The sequence below is a fragment of the Oncorhynchus gorbuscha genome, linkage group LG23, assembly GCF_021184085.1.
Source record: "Oncorhynchus gorbuscha isolate QuinsamMale2020 ecotype Even-year linkage group LG23, OgorEven_v1.0, whole genome shotgun sequence".
Lineage (NCBI taxonomy): Eukaryota > Metazoa > Chordata > Actinopteri > Salmoniformes > Salmonidae > Oncorhynchus > Oncorhynchus gorbuscha.
The window spans coordinates 132868-147103 of record NC_060195.1 but is presented as its reverse complement, the minus strand read 5'-3'; the positions used below and the strand labels follow the sequence as shown (position 1 = coordinate 147103).

At 48.0% G+C, this 14236-nt stretch overlaps 1 pseudogene; it reads left to right on the top strand.

The window, feature by feature from the left end:
• Positions 1-13850, top strand: part of LOC124011688 — a 36824-nt pseudogene extending 22974 nt beyond the window's left edge.
• The last annotated feature ends 386 nt before the right edge of the window (positions 13851-14236 follow it).

Here is a 14236-nt window from a genome sequence, read left to right as displayed (position 1 = left end):
CTCTCTCTCTCTCTTACCTTTCATCTTGGTCTCTCTCTCTCTCTCCTTACCTTTCATCTTGGTCTCTCTCTCTCTCTTACCTTTCATCTTGGTCTCTCTCTCTCTCTCCTTACCTTTCATCTTGGTCTCTCTCCTTTCATCTTGGTACTCTTCTCATCTTGGTCATCTTGGTCTCTCTCTCTCTCCTTACCTTTCATCTTGGTCTCTCTCTCTCTCTTACCTTTCATCTTGGTCTCTCTCTCTCCTTACCTTTCATCTGGGTCTCTCTCTCTCTCCTTACCTTTCATCTTGGTCTCTCTCTCCTTACCTTTCATCTTGGTCTCTCTCTCTCTCTCCTACCTTTCATCTTGGTCTCTCTCTCTCTCTCTTACCTTTCATCTTGGTCTCTCTCTCTCTCCTTACCTTTCATCTTGGTCTCTCTCTCTCTCTCCTTACCTTTCATCTTGGTCTCTCTCTCTCTCCTTACCTTTCATCTTGGTCTCTCTCTCTCTCCTTACCTTTCATCTTGGTCTCTCTCTCTCTCCTTACCTTTCATCTTGGTCTCTCTCTCTCTCTCCTTACCTTTCATCTTGGTCTCTCTCTCTCTCCTTACCTTTCATCTTGGTCTCTCTCTCTCTCCTTACCTTTCATCTTGGTCTCTTCTCTCTCTTACCTTTCATCTTGGTCTCTCTCTCTCTCTTACCTTTCATCTTGGTCTCTCTCTCTCTCCTTACCTTTCATCTTGGTCTCTCTCTCTCTCCTTACCTTTCATCTTGGTCTCTCTCTCTCTCTCCTTTCATCTTGGTCTCTCTCTCTCTCCTTACCTTTCATCTTGGTCTCTCTCTCTCTCTCCTTACCTTTCATCTTGGTCTCTCTCTCTCTCTCTCTTACCTTTCATCTTGGTCTCTCTCTCTCTCTCTCCTTACCTTTCATCTTGGTCTCTCTCTCTCTCTCTTACCTTTCATCTTGGTCTCTCTCTCTCTCCTTACCTTTCATCTTGGTCTCTCTCTCTCTCCTTACCTCATCTTACCTTTCATCTTGGTCTCTCTCTCTCTCTCCTACCTTTCATCTTGGTCTCTCTCTCTCTCCTTACCTTTCATCTTGGTCTCTCTCTCTCTCCTTACCTTTCATCTTGGTCTCTCTCTCTCTCTCTCCTTACCTTTCATCTTGGTCTCTCTCTCTCTCCTTACCTTTCATCTTGGTCTCTCTCTCTCTCCTTACCTTTCATCTTGGTCTCTCTCTCTCTCCTTACCTTTCATCTTGGTCTCTCTCTCTCTCCTTACCTTTCATCTTGGTCTCTCTCTCTCTCCTTACCTTTCATCTTGGTCTCTCTCTCTCCTTACCTTTCATCTTACCTTTCATCTTGGTCTCTCTCTCTCTCTCCTTTCACCTTTCATCTTGGTCTCTCTCTCTCTCTCTTACCTTTCATCTTGGTCTCTCTCTCTCTCTCCTTACCTTTCATCTTCTCTCTCTCTCTCCTTACCTTTCATCTTGGTCTCTCTCTCTCTCTCCTTACCTTTCATCTTGGTCTCTCTCTCTCTCCTTACCTTTCATCTTGGTCTCTCTCTCTCTCCTTACCTTTCATCTTGGTCTCTCTCTCTCTCCTTACCTTTCATCTTGGTCTCTCTCTCTCTCCTTACCTTTCATCTTGGTCTCTCTCTCTCCTTACCTTTCATCTTGGTCTCTCTCTCTCTCCTTACCTTTCATCTTGGTCTCTCTCTCTCCTTACCTTTCATCTTGGTCTCTTACCTTTCATCTTGGTCTCTCTCTCTCTCCTTACCTTTCATCTTGGTCTCTCTCTCTCTCTCCTTACCTTTCATCTTGGTCTCTCTCTCTCTCCTTACCTTTCATCTTGGTCTCTCTCTCTCTCTCCTTACCTTTCATCTTGGTCTCTCTCTCTCTCCTTACCTTTCATCTTGGTCTCTCTCTCTCTCTCTTACCTTTCATCTTGGTCTCTCTCTCTCTCCTTACCTTTCATCTTTCATCTTGGTCTCTCTCTCTCTCCTTACCTTTCATCTTGGTCTCTCTCTCTCTTACCTTTCATCTTGGTCTCTCTCTCTCTCCTTACCTTTCATCTTGGTCTCTCTCTCTCTCCTTACCTTTCATCTTGGTCTCTCTCTCTCTCCTTACCTTTCATCTTGGTCTCTCTCTCTCTCTCCTTACCTTTCATCTTGGTCTCTCTCTCTCTCTCCTTACCTTTCATCTTGGTCTCTCTCTCTCTCTCTCCTTACCTTTCATCTTGGTCTCTCTCTCTCTCCTTACCTTTCATCTTGGTCTCTCTCCTTTCATCTTGGTCTCTCTCTTACCTTTCATCTTGGTCTCTCTCTCTCTCTCCTTACCTTTCATCTTGGTCTCTCTCTCTCTCTTACCTTTCATCTTGGTCTCTCTCTCTCTCCTTACCTTTCATCTTGGTCTCTCTCTCTCTCCTTACCTTTCATCTTGGTCTCTCTCTCTCTCCTTACCTTTCATCTTGGTCTCTCCCTCTCTCCTTACCTTTCATCTTGGTCTCTCTCTCTCTCCTTACCTTTCATCTGGGTCTCTCTCTCTCCTTACCTTTCATCTTGGTCTCTCTCTCTCTCCTTACCTTTCATCTTGGTCTCTCTCTCTCTCCTTACCTTTCATCTTGGTCTCTCTCTCTCTCCTTACCTTTCATCTTGGTCTCTCTCTCTCTCCTTACCTTTCATCTTGGTCTCTCTCTCTCTTTACCTTTCATCTTGGTCTCTCTCTCTCCTTACCTTTCATCTTGGTCTCTCTCTCTCCTTACCTTTCATCTTGGTCTCTCTCTCTCTCTCCTTACCTTTCATCTTGGTCTCTCTCTCTCTCTCCTTACCTTTCATCTTGGTCTCTCTCTCTCTCTCCTTACCTTTCATCTTGGTCTCTCTCTCTCTCTCCTTACCTTTCATCTTGGTCTCTCTCTCTCTCTCCTTACCTTTCATCTTGGTCTCTCTCTCTCTCTCTCCTTACCTTTCATCTTGGTCTCTCTCTCTCTCTCTCCTTACCTTTCATCTTGGTCTCTCTCTCTCCTTACCTTTCATCTTGGTCTCTCTCTCTCTCCTTACCTTTCATCTTGGTCTCTCTCTCTCTCTAGCCAATAAACATACAACAAAAAGAGATTATGGCTCGGGTTTCAATCCACAAAGATGCTCTCCTCCCTTCTGCCATCCTTCCTCTACATCTGAGATGGCTGGATAGGTGTAATCTTCAACTAGTTTCTGCCATGTTACTGTCACCTATCCAACCTTTACAGTTGTCTAAAGGGGAGTGAACAAGGGAAACGAAACGCATGCTATTGAAGGATAATCTCTCCTCTGATCATATCCTGTCCTCCCTCTAGCCCCCGGCGGCTCCGACCAGCCGTAACTACACAGAGATCCGAGAGAAGCTCCGGTCCCGGCTGACGCGTCGCAAGGAGGAGTGTCTTCCCCAGAGGCGGGACTCTGACCCGGCCGTGTCCACCTCCATCGACCACCGAGACGTGGACGAGCTGCTGGACTTCATCAACTCCTCAGAGCACAAACCAGCCAACAGCGCTAAGGCTGCCAAGCGGGCACGCCATAAACAGAAGAAGAAGGTGATGTCACATGACGTGGTGGGAATAGTCACCAATACAGATCAGTTAATACATATTAAAGTATTGGTGTTTGTTTGGGACGTCTACGTGTGTATTTGTGGAAGTACTTAATATTTGTAGTAATTGCCTGTTTCTGTTATGTGAGGCAGCTTGGTCTCCCGAGTGGTTCAGAGGTCTAAGGCATCTCAGTGCTAGAGGCGTCACTACAGACCCTGGTTCAGAGGTCTAAGACATCTCAGTGCTAGAGGCGTCACTACAGACCCTGGTTCAGCGGTCTAAGGCATCTCAGTGCTAGAGGCGTCACTACAGACCCTGGTTCAGCGGTCTAAGACATCTCAGTGCTAGAGGCGTCACTACAGACCCTGGTTCAGAGGTCTAAGACATCTCAGTGCTAGAGGCGTCACTACAGACCCTGGTTCAGAGGTCTAAGACATCTCAGTGCTAGAGGCGTCACTACAGACCCTGGTTCTAGACATCTCAGTGCTAGTCACTACAGACCCTGGTTCAGAGGTCTAAGAGCATCTCAGTGCTAGAGGCGTCACTACAGACCCTGGATTCAGCGGTCTTCTCAGTGCTAGAGGCGTCACTAAGACCCTGGTTCTAAGACATCTCAGTGCTAGAGGCGTCACTACAGACCCTGGTTCAGCGGTCTAAGACATCTCAGTGCTAGAGGCGTCACTACAGACCCTGGTTCAGCGGTCTAAGACATCTCAGTGCTAGAGGCGTCACTACAGACCCTGGTTCAGCGGTCTAAGACATCTCAGTGCTCTCAGAGGCGTCACTACAGACCCTGGTTCAGAGGTCTAAGACATGGTTCAGCGGTCTAAGGCATCTCAGTGCTAGAGGCGACCCTGGTTCACATCTCACAGACCCTGGTTCAGCGGTCTAAGACATCTCAGTGCTAGACATCTCAGTGCTAGAGGCGTCACTACAGACCCTGGTTCAGAGGTCTAAGACATCTCAGTGCTAGAGGCGTCACTACAGACCCTGGTTCAGCGGTCTAAGACATCTCAGTGCTAGAGGCGTCACTACAGACCCTGGTTCAGAGGTCTAAGGCATCTCAGTGCTAGAGGCGTCACTACAGACCCTGGTTCAGAGGTCTAAGGCATCTCAGTGCTAGAGGCGTCACTACAGACCCTGGTTCAGAGGTCTAAGGCATCTCAGTGCTAGAGGCGCTAGACACTAGTCTGTCTCCTGTTTCTGTAGTCAGACAGCTTGATGTACACGACACCCCCTGGACAGGACACTAGTCTGTCTCCTGTTTCTGTAGTGAGACAGCTTGATGTACACGACACCCCCTGGACAGGACACTAGTCTGTCTCCTGTTTCTGATGTACAGGACACCCCCTGGACAGGACACTAGTCTGTCTCCCGTTTCTGTAGTGAGACAGCTTGATGTACCAGGACAGGACACTAGTCTGTCTCCTGTTTCTGATGTACAGGACACCCCCTGGACAGGACACTAGTCTATATCCTGTTTCTGATGTACAGGATACCCCCAGGACAGGATGCTCTGTGTTTTTATGCCAATAATTAATTTATAATGGAAACTAACCACATTTTCATAGTTGTAATTAGATGTTTTCTGTCTGTCTCAGTACTCATCTGTCGGTCTAACAATCTGTCTGTCTGACCGTCTGTCTGTCTCATTACTCATCTGACCGTCTGTCTGACCGTCTGTCTGTCTGACCGCCTAACCATCTGTCTGTCTGTCTGACCGTCTGTCTGTCTGACCGTCTGTCTATCTGTCTGTCCGGCCGTCTGTCTGTCTGACCGTCTGTCTGACCGTTTAACCGTCTGTCTGACCGTCTGTCTGACCGCCTAACCATCTGTCTGTCTGTCTGACCGTCTGTCTGTCTGACCGTCTGTCTGTCTGACCGTCTGTCTGACCGCCTAACCATCTGTCTGTCTGACCATCTGTCTGACCGTCTGTCTGTCTGACCGTCTGTCTGTCTGACCGTCTGTCTGACCGCCTAACCATCTGTCTGTCTGACCGTCTGTCTGACCGTCTGTCTGACCGTCTGTCTGTCTGACCGTCTGTCTGACCGTTTAACCGTCTGTCTGACCGTTTGTCTGACCGCCTAACCGTCTGTCTGCCTGTCTGACCGTCTGTCTGTCTGTCTGACCGCCTAACCGTCTGTCTGTCTGTCTGACCGTCTGTCTGACCGCCTGACCATCTGTCTAGCCATCTGTCTGTCTGACCGTCTGTCTGTCTCATTACTCATCTGTCTGACTGTCTAACCATCTGTCTGTCTAACCATCTGTCTGTCTGACCGTCTGTCTGTCTGACCGTCTGTCTGTCTGACCGTCTGTCTGTCTGACCGTCTGTCTAACCGTCTGTCTGTCTGACCAACCATCTGTCTGTCTGTCTGACCGTCTGTCTGTCTGACCGTCTGTCTGTCTGACCGTCTGTCTGTCTGACCGTCTCTGTCTGTCTGACATCTGTCTGTTTGTCTGACCGCCTAACCATCTGTCTGTTTGTCTGACCGCCTGTCTGTCTGTCTGACCGCCTAACCGTCTGTCTACCTGTCTGACCGCCTGTCTGTCTGATCCCCTAACCATCTGTCTGCCTGTCTGACCGCCTGTCTGTTTGTCTGACCGCCTGTCTGTTTGTCTGACCCCCTAACCATCTGTCTGTCTGTCTGACCATCTGTCTGTCTGTTTGACCGTGTCCACCTGACCGTCTGTCTCTCCCCACATCAGGAGAAGCAGACTCAGGCGGGTAGTGGTGATGGTGAGGGAGCTGGTAGCGACCCCCCCTCCACCCCTCCAGAGCCCAGTGAGGACCCAGACCACCTTAGCCTGGAGGAAGAGGAGGAGGATGTGGATGGGGAGTATGGTGAGGGCCCGGAGGCTAGTCGGCTGCTGGAGTGGCCCCAGCTGGAACTAGAGAGGGTCAACTCCTTCCTGACTTCTCGGCTAGAGGAGATCAAGAACACCATCAAGGTAAGGAAAGCTGCGTCCCTAAAAGTAGGCACCCCATTCCCTAAATTATGCACTACTGTTGGCCAGGGCCCATGGTAGTGCACTATATAGGAAATAGGGTGCCATTTGGGAGTCGCCTGATCACTGTCCATATGTAGGGCACTGTGAAATAGGGCGCTGTGAAATAGGGCACTGTGAAATAGGGCACTGTGAAATAGGGCACTGTGAAATAGGGCAGGGCGCTGTGAAATAGGCGTAGGGCGCTGTGAAATAGGCGTAGGGCGCTGTGAAATAGGCGTAGGGCGCTGTGAAATGGGCGTAGGGCGCTGTGAAATGGGCGTAGGGCGCTGTGAAATGGGCGTAGGGCGCTGTGAAATGGGCGTAGGGCGCTGTGAAATGGGCGTAGGGCGCTGTGAAATGGGCGTAGGGCGCTGTGAAATGGGCGTAGGGCGCTGTGAAATGGGCGTAGGGCGCTGTGAAATGGGCGTAGGGCGCTGTGAAATGGGCGTAGGGCGCTGTGAAATGGGCGTAGGGCGCTGTGAAATAGGCGTAGGGCGCTGTGAAATAGGCGTAGGGCGCTGTGAAATGGGCGTAGGGCGCTGTGAAATACTCTATATAGCCTCTACTGTATATAGCCTCTCTACTGTATATAGCCTCTCTACTGTACATAGCTTCTCTACTGTATATAACCTCTCTACTGTATATAGCCTCTACTGTATATAGCATCTCTACTGTATATAGCCTCAACTGTATATAGGCTCAACTGTATATAGGCTCAACTGTATATAGCCTCAACTGTATATAGCCTCAACTGTATATAGCCTCAACTGTATAAAGCCTCTACTGTATAAAGCCTCTACTGTATATAGCCTCTACTGTATATAACCTCTCTACTGTATATAGCCTCTCTACTGTATATAGCCTCTACTGTATATAGCCCCTCTACTGTATGTAGCCTCTCTACTGTATATAGCCTCTCTACTGTATATAGCCTCTACTGTATTTAGCCTCTCTACTGTATAAAGCCTCTACTGTATATAGCCTCTACTGTATATAGCCTCTCTACTGTATATAACCTCTACTGTATATAGCCTCTCTACTGTATATAGCCTCTCTACTGTATGTAGCCTCTCTACTGTATGTAGCCTCTCTACTGTATGTATATAGCCTCTCTACTGTATATAGCCTCTCTACAGTATATAGCCTCTCTACTGTATAAAGCCTCTACTGTATATAACCTCTCTACTGTATATAACCTCTCTACTGTATATAGCCTCTCTACTGTGTATAGCCTCTACTGTATATAGCCTCTACTGTATATAGCCTCTACTGTATATAGCCCCTCTACAGTATATAGCCTCTCTACTGTATAAAGCCTCTACTGTATATAGCCTCTACTGTATATAGCCTCTCTACTGTATATAGTCTCTCTACTGTATATAGTCTCTCTACTGTATATAACCTCTCTACTGTATATAGTCTCTCTACTGTATATAACCTCTCTACTGTATATAACCTCTCTACTGTATATAGTCTCTCTACTGTATATAACCTCTCTACTGTATATAGTCTCTCTACTGTATATAACCTCTCTACTGTATATAGTCTCTCTACTGTATATAGTCTCTCTACTGTATATAGCCTCTCTACTGTATATAGCCTCTCTACTGTATATAGCCTCTCTACTGTATATAGCCTCTCTACTGTATATAGCCTCTCTACTGTATATAGCCTCTCTACTGTATATAACCTCTCTACTGTATATAGCCTCTCTACTGTATATAGTCTCTCTACTGTATATAGCCTCTACTGTATATAACCTCTCTACTGTATATAGTCTCTCTACTGTATATAACCTCTCTACTGTATATAGTCTCTCTACTGTATATAGTCTCTCTACTGTATATAGCCTCTCTACTGTATATAGCCTCTCTACTGTATATAGCCTCTCTGTATATAGCTGTATATAGCCTCTCTACTGTATATAGCCTCTCTACTGTATATAACCTCTCTACTGTATATAGCCTCTCTACTGTATATAACCTCTCTACTGTATATAGCCTCTCTACTGTATATAGCCTCTCTACTGTATATAGCCTCTCTACTGTATATAGCCTCTCTACTGTATATAGCCTCTACTGTATATAGCTTCTCTACTGTATATAGCCCCTCTACTGTATGTAGCCTCTCTACTGTATATAGCCTCTCTACTGTATATAACCCCTCTACTGTATAAAGCCTCTACTGTGTATAGTCTATATAGGCTCAATACATTACCCCTGCATATTGTCTATGCTCAGTAGGCTGTAGGATCAATACATTATCCCTGCATATAACCCCTAGCTATAAAGCCTCTACTGTGTATAGCTATAGGATCAATACATTATTTACATTTACATTTAAGTCATTTACATTATCCCTGCATATTAGCTATGCTCAGTAGGCTATAGGATCAATACATTATCCCTGCATATTGGCTAGGCAGGGCAATTCATGCATATGTTGCTCTTCTCAGAACATTTAGAAATTATATATATTTTTAATTGTTATATTATCACAGTGGTAATAGATAATTAGTTGTATTACTTGTGAGGCCCAGCTGAGTTACTGGACTGACGGGCTGCGACTGATACTCAGTCTGAGGGAGGGATCAGTGGTGAGGCTGCCTCTCACCTGACTCACCGTCCCTCCGCTGAGGAAAGGGGACGCCGTCCCTCCGCTGAGGAAAGGGGACGCCGTCCCTCCGCTGAGGAAAGGGGACGCCGTCCCTCCGCTGAGGAAAGGGGACGCCGTCCCTCCGCTGAGGAAAGGGGACGCCGTCCCTCCGCTGAGGAAAGGGGACGCCGTCCCTCCTCTGAGGAAAGGGGACGCCGTCCCTCCTCTGAGGAAAGGGGACGCCGTCCCTCCGCTGAGGAAAGGGGACGCCGTCCCTCCTCTGAGGAGAGGGGACGCCGTCCCTCCTCTGAGGAGAGGGGACGCCGTCCCTCCTCTGAGGAGAGGGGACGCCGTCCCTCCTCTGAGGAGAGGGGACGCCGTCCCTCCGCTGAGGAGAGGGGACGCCGTCCCTCCGCTGAGGAGAGGGGACGCCGTCCCTCCGCTGAGGAGAGGGGACGCCGTCCCTCCGCTGAGGAGAGGGGACGCCGTCCCTCCGCTGAGGAGAGGGGACGCCGCTCCAGCTGATGGCGTAACCTCAAGTCCCACTGCATCATTTCTGCCTCTGGCATCATTTAAGGTTATCAACTTTGCTGTGCGCTCCGGGATTCTTGTCGGTCTATGGCTCGAGGAAACTGTGCAAGGGAACGCTTTGTCTTCCCCGGGCCACTAGGGCTGTTGAATCAAGTGCACCTACCGCCAACAGCGCTAAACGAAGGGGGGATAGGAACTCAAGGTCGACCAGTTGATTGCGACCCCGTCCAATGTTATCTGGGGTTGGGGTCTTTTAGGGGCGGTTTCTCAGACACAAGTCAAGCATAGTTCTGGACCAAAAACATCAAGCTCAATGGTGTCTCCGTCTAAAACAGGCGAGGCGTAATCTGTGTCCAGGAAACCAGTCCTCAATCTGTTAATATCAGTGTTTCAGTGAGTCTATTATGGGTCATCTGATAAACAGTTGAAACCCTGATTTAAGGGAGTTGAGCTGTTTTAAATGTTGGTTTATTAAACTTATTGCTGCTTTTCTTCTCTTTTCTAAAATAACAACGTTGACCTTCGACCTTGTAGGACTCTATCCGTGCGTCGTTCTCCATGTACGACCTCAACCTGGATGTGAATGACTTCCCGAAGAAGGCTGCTACTCTGGAGGGCAACCATCTTCTCTCCCACCTCAACGGCTCCTCCTGCTCTGACCTGCAGCAGATAGACCTCGACCTGGCCCCTCTCTCCCTGGGTACCTTCAAGAGCCATCTGGACCTGGTCAGCGGCTGGGAGGAGGCCCATCCCCGGGACAACTCCCCCATCGGCCCCATCTCAACCCCTGCTAGTACTACTGTACCTGGGGTAGGGGGACCAGGGGTTGGTACTGGGGGGAAGGATGTTCACAGGCTCCACACCACCCCCAGCCTCTCCAAGCTGATCCGGGTGCGCTCCCCAGAGAGGTGCCCCTCTGCTAGGCCTGAGAATAAACACCAGGCCCCTGCGTCGATCCAGACCCAGGCCTCTATTAAGGTAGTTAAGCCTAAAGAGGAGACCCCAGCAGAGCCTAAGAACATGACTACTCCTACTCCTGGGGTTAATGTTGGGGCTGGTAAGAACATGGCTACTCCTGGGTCTGGGGTTAATGTTGGGGCTGGTAAGAACATTGCTACTCCTGGGTCTGGGGTTAATGTTGGGGCTGGTAAGAACATTGCTACTCCTGGGTCTGGGGTTAATGTTGGGGCTGGTAAGCTGAAGAAGGGCAAGAAGCAGCAACGTCAGGACCAGCTGCCTCCAGAACAGAACCAGACCAGACCCGGATCCAAAGCAGCTGCGGAGTCGCAGAAAACTGGTTCTGATGCTGTGGGTTCTAAGGCTGGTTCTGGTTCCAAACCACCACCTCACTCGGCTGAGAGCCAGAGAACCGGGGCAAGGAGGGCGGAGGAGACCAGACCCACCCGGCAGCAGGCCACCAACGGGACAGCGAGTAGCTCCGGTGCTCCCAGCACCCAAAGAGGGAAGGGGGAGGAGCAAGAGGCCAAAGGTCACTCTGTCACCTCAACCAATCACAACCAAGCCCAGCAGCAGCAGCAACCCAAGGGGAAGAATAAGAAGAACAAGAACAAGGGAGAGAAAACCAGCCGCAACATCGGTACGTTAGTTTAGATAACCCTCTAGTTGACTGTCTCTTGTGTTATACATGTTGTAGGAGAGGAGACGGGTACGTTAGTTTAGATAACCCTCTAGTTGTCTGTCTCTTGTGTTATACATGTTGTAGGAGAGGAGACCGGTACGTTAGTTTAGACAACCCTCTAGTTGTCTGTCTCTTGTGTTATACATGTTGTAGGAGAGGAGACCGGTACGTTAGTTTAGACAACCCTCTAGTTGTCTGTCTCTTGTGTTATACATGTTGTAGGAGAGGAGACAGGTACGTTAGTTTAGACAACCCTCTAGTTGTCTGTCTCTTGTGTTATACATGTTGTAGGAGAGGAGACGGGTACGTTAGTTTAGATAACCCTCTAGTTGTCTGTCTCTTGTGTTATACATGTTGTAGGAGAGGAGACGGGTACGTTAGTTTAGACAACCCTCTAGTTGTCTGTCTCTTGTGTTATACATGTTGTAGGAGAGGAGACGGGTACGTTAGTTTAGACAACCCTCTAGTTGTCTGTCTCTTGTGTTATACATGTTGTAGGAGAGGAGACAGGTACGTTAGTTTAGACAACCCTCTAGTTGACTGTCTCTTGTGTTATACATGTTGTAGGAGAGGAGACCGGTACGTTAGTTTAGACAACCCTCTAGTTGTCTGTCTCTTGTGTTATACATGTTGTAGGAGAGGAGACAGGTACGTTGGTTTAGATAACCCTCTAGTTGACTGTCTCTTGTGTTATACATGTTGTAGGAGAGGAGACAGGTACGTTAGTTTAGATAACCCTCTAGTTGACTGTCTCTTGTGTTATACATGTTGTAGGAGAGGAGACGGGTACGTTAGTTTAGACAACCCTCTAGTTGTCTGTCTCTTGTGTTATACATGTTGTAGGAGAGGAGACAGGTACGTTAGTTTAGATAACCCTCTAGTTGTCTGTCTCTTGTGTTATACATGTTGTAGGAGAGGAGACAGGTACGTTAGTTTAGATAACCCTCTAGTTGACTGTCTCTTGTGTTATACATGTTGTAGGAGAGGAGACAGGTACGTTAGTTTAGATAACCCTCTAGTTGACTGTCTCTTGTGTTATACATGTTGTAGGAGAGGAGACAGGTACGTTAGTTTAGATAACCCTCTAGTTGTCTGTCTCTTGTGTTATACATGTTGTTATACATGTAGGAAGGGAGACGCCAGTGTGAATGATAAAGCAATCAGACAGCGTGACCGTTCGTTGGTTGTGATGTTTCTGTCCTGTTTCTTTCTTCCCCAAGACGATGTGTTTCTCCCTAAAGACGTGGACCCAAAAGAAATGGATGAGATTGATCGTGAGGTGGAATATTTCAAAAGGTAACGCTCAGCCTCGGTGACAATCCGAAACATTTAGGGCCGCTTTACCAAACAGACATTCTCCATTGAAAGTGATTCTAGACTTAGTCTTTGTCTGGGGAAACTGGACTTTTTTTGGGGAGGGGGGGGCACCACCAGCCTCCTGGTAATAAAACCATGTTGTGATATTTCTCTCGTCTCTCTGTAGGTTTTGCCTCGACTCTGCTAAACAGACCCGCCAGAAGGTTGCAGTAAACTGGTCCAACTTTACCCTCAAATAGGTTCCTTCCAACGCAGCCCAGTAACTGACGGGTTCCAGAATACAGAACCAGCCCAGTAACTGACGGGTTCCAGAATACAGAACCAGCCCAGTAACTGACGGGTTCCAGAATACAGAACCAGCCCAGTAACTGACGGGTTCTAGAATGCAGAATCAGCCCAGTAACTGACGGGTTCTAGAATGCAGAACCAGCCCAGTAACTGACGGGTTCTAGAATGCAGAACCAGCCCAGTAACTGACGGGTTCTAGAATGCAGAACCCCCTCCCCCAACACAACTATGTCCATACAACCCCTGACGGCCTGAGGCCTTCTCTCATTCCCACTCTTCCTCTTCTTCCTCACCAAGCCGAGGAACCCTGGTGCAACACCATTTTCCATTGGTCAGGACTGCGATGCTATTGGCTGACAGCCAGGGATCATTCACACACACACGGGCCCGACTGAGGACTGGACTCTTTGCTGTTTCACAACGAGGGAGATGAGAGATCCAGGGTGAGACACAGACAGGTGTTGGTTCTCCGTCTGTCAGATCAGATCTACTGTGAAAACAGTTACCTTTTTTACAATAAAAAATGTGTTTTTATTGTAATTGTGGGACATTTTAACATTGTAGAAACCTTGGGTTGTTATTGGTTGGTTCTATTTGGTGCTTCTGGTCTCTAAAGGTACTGACCCACGACCCACAATGAACTTTTACTGTCTTTAGTTTAGGGTAATCTCCCCCATCTCTCCCTCAACACACAGCGCTCTGTTTATTGGCACTCTTTTAGATAATCAATCGTCTCTAAAGGATTTTACGTTGATTTTAAGATCAGAATAGGTCTTATGGTATGGGGGATGTCAGGTTCACGCACATTATACTGTCATGGACACCATGTGTGGGTTGGTTATCTATACTGTCATGGACACCATGTGTGGGTTGGTTATCTATACTGTCATGGACACCATGTGTGGGTTGGTTATCTATACTGTCATGGACACCATGTGTGGGTTGGTTATCTATACTGTCATGGACACCATGTGTGGGTTGGTTATCTATACTGTCATGGACACCATGTGTGGGTTGGTTATCTATACTGTCATGGACACCATGTGTGGGTTGGTTATCTATACTGTCATGGACACCATGTGTGGGTTGGTTATCTATACTGTCATGGACACCATGTGTGGGTTGGTTATCTATACTGTCATGGACACCATGTGTGGGTTGGTTATCTATACTGTCATGGACACCATGTGTGGGTTGGTTATCTATACTGTCATGGACACCATGTGTGGGTTGGTTATCTATACTGTCATGGACACCATGTGTGGGTTGGTTATCTATACTGTCATGGACACCATGTGTGGGTTGGTTATCTATACTGTCATGGACACCAT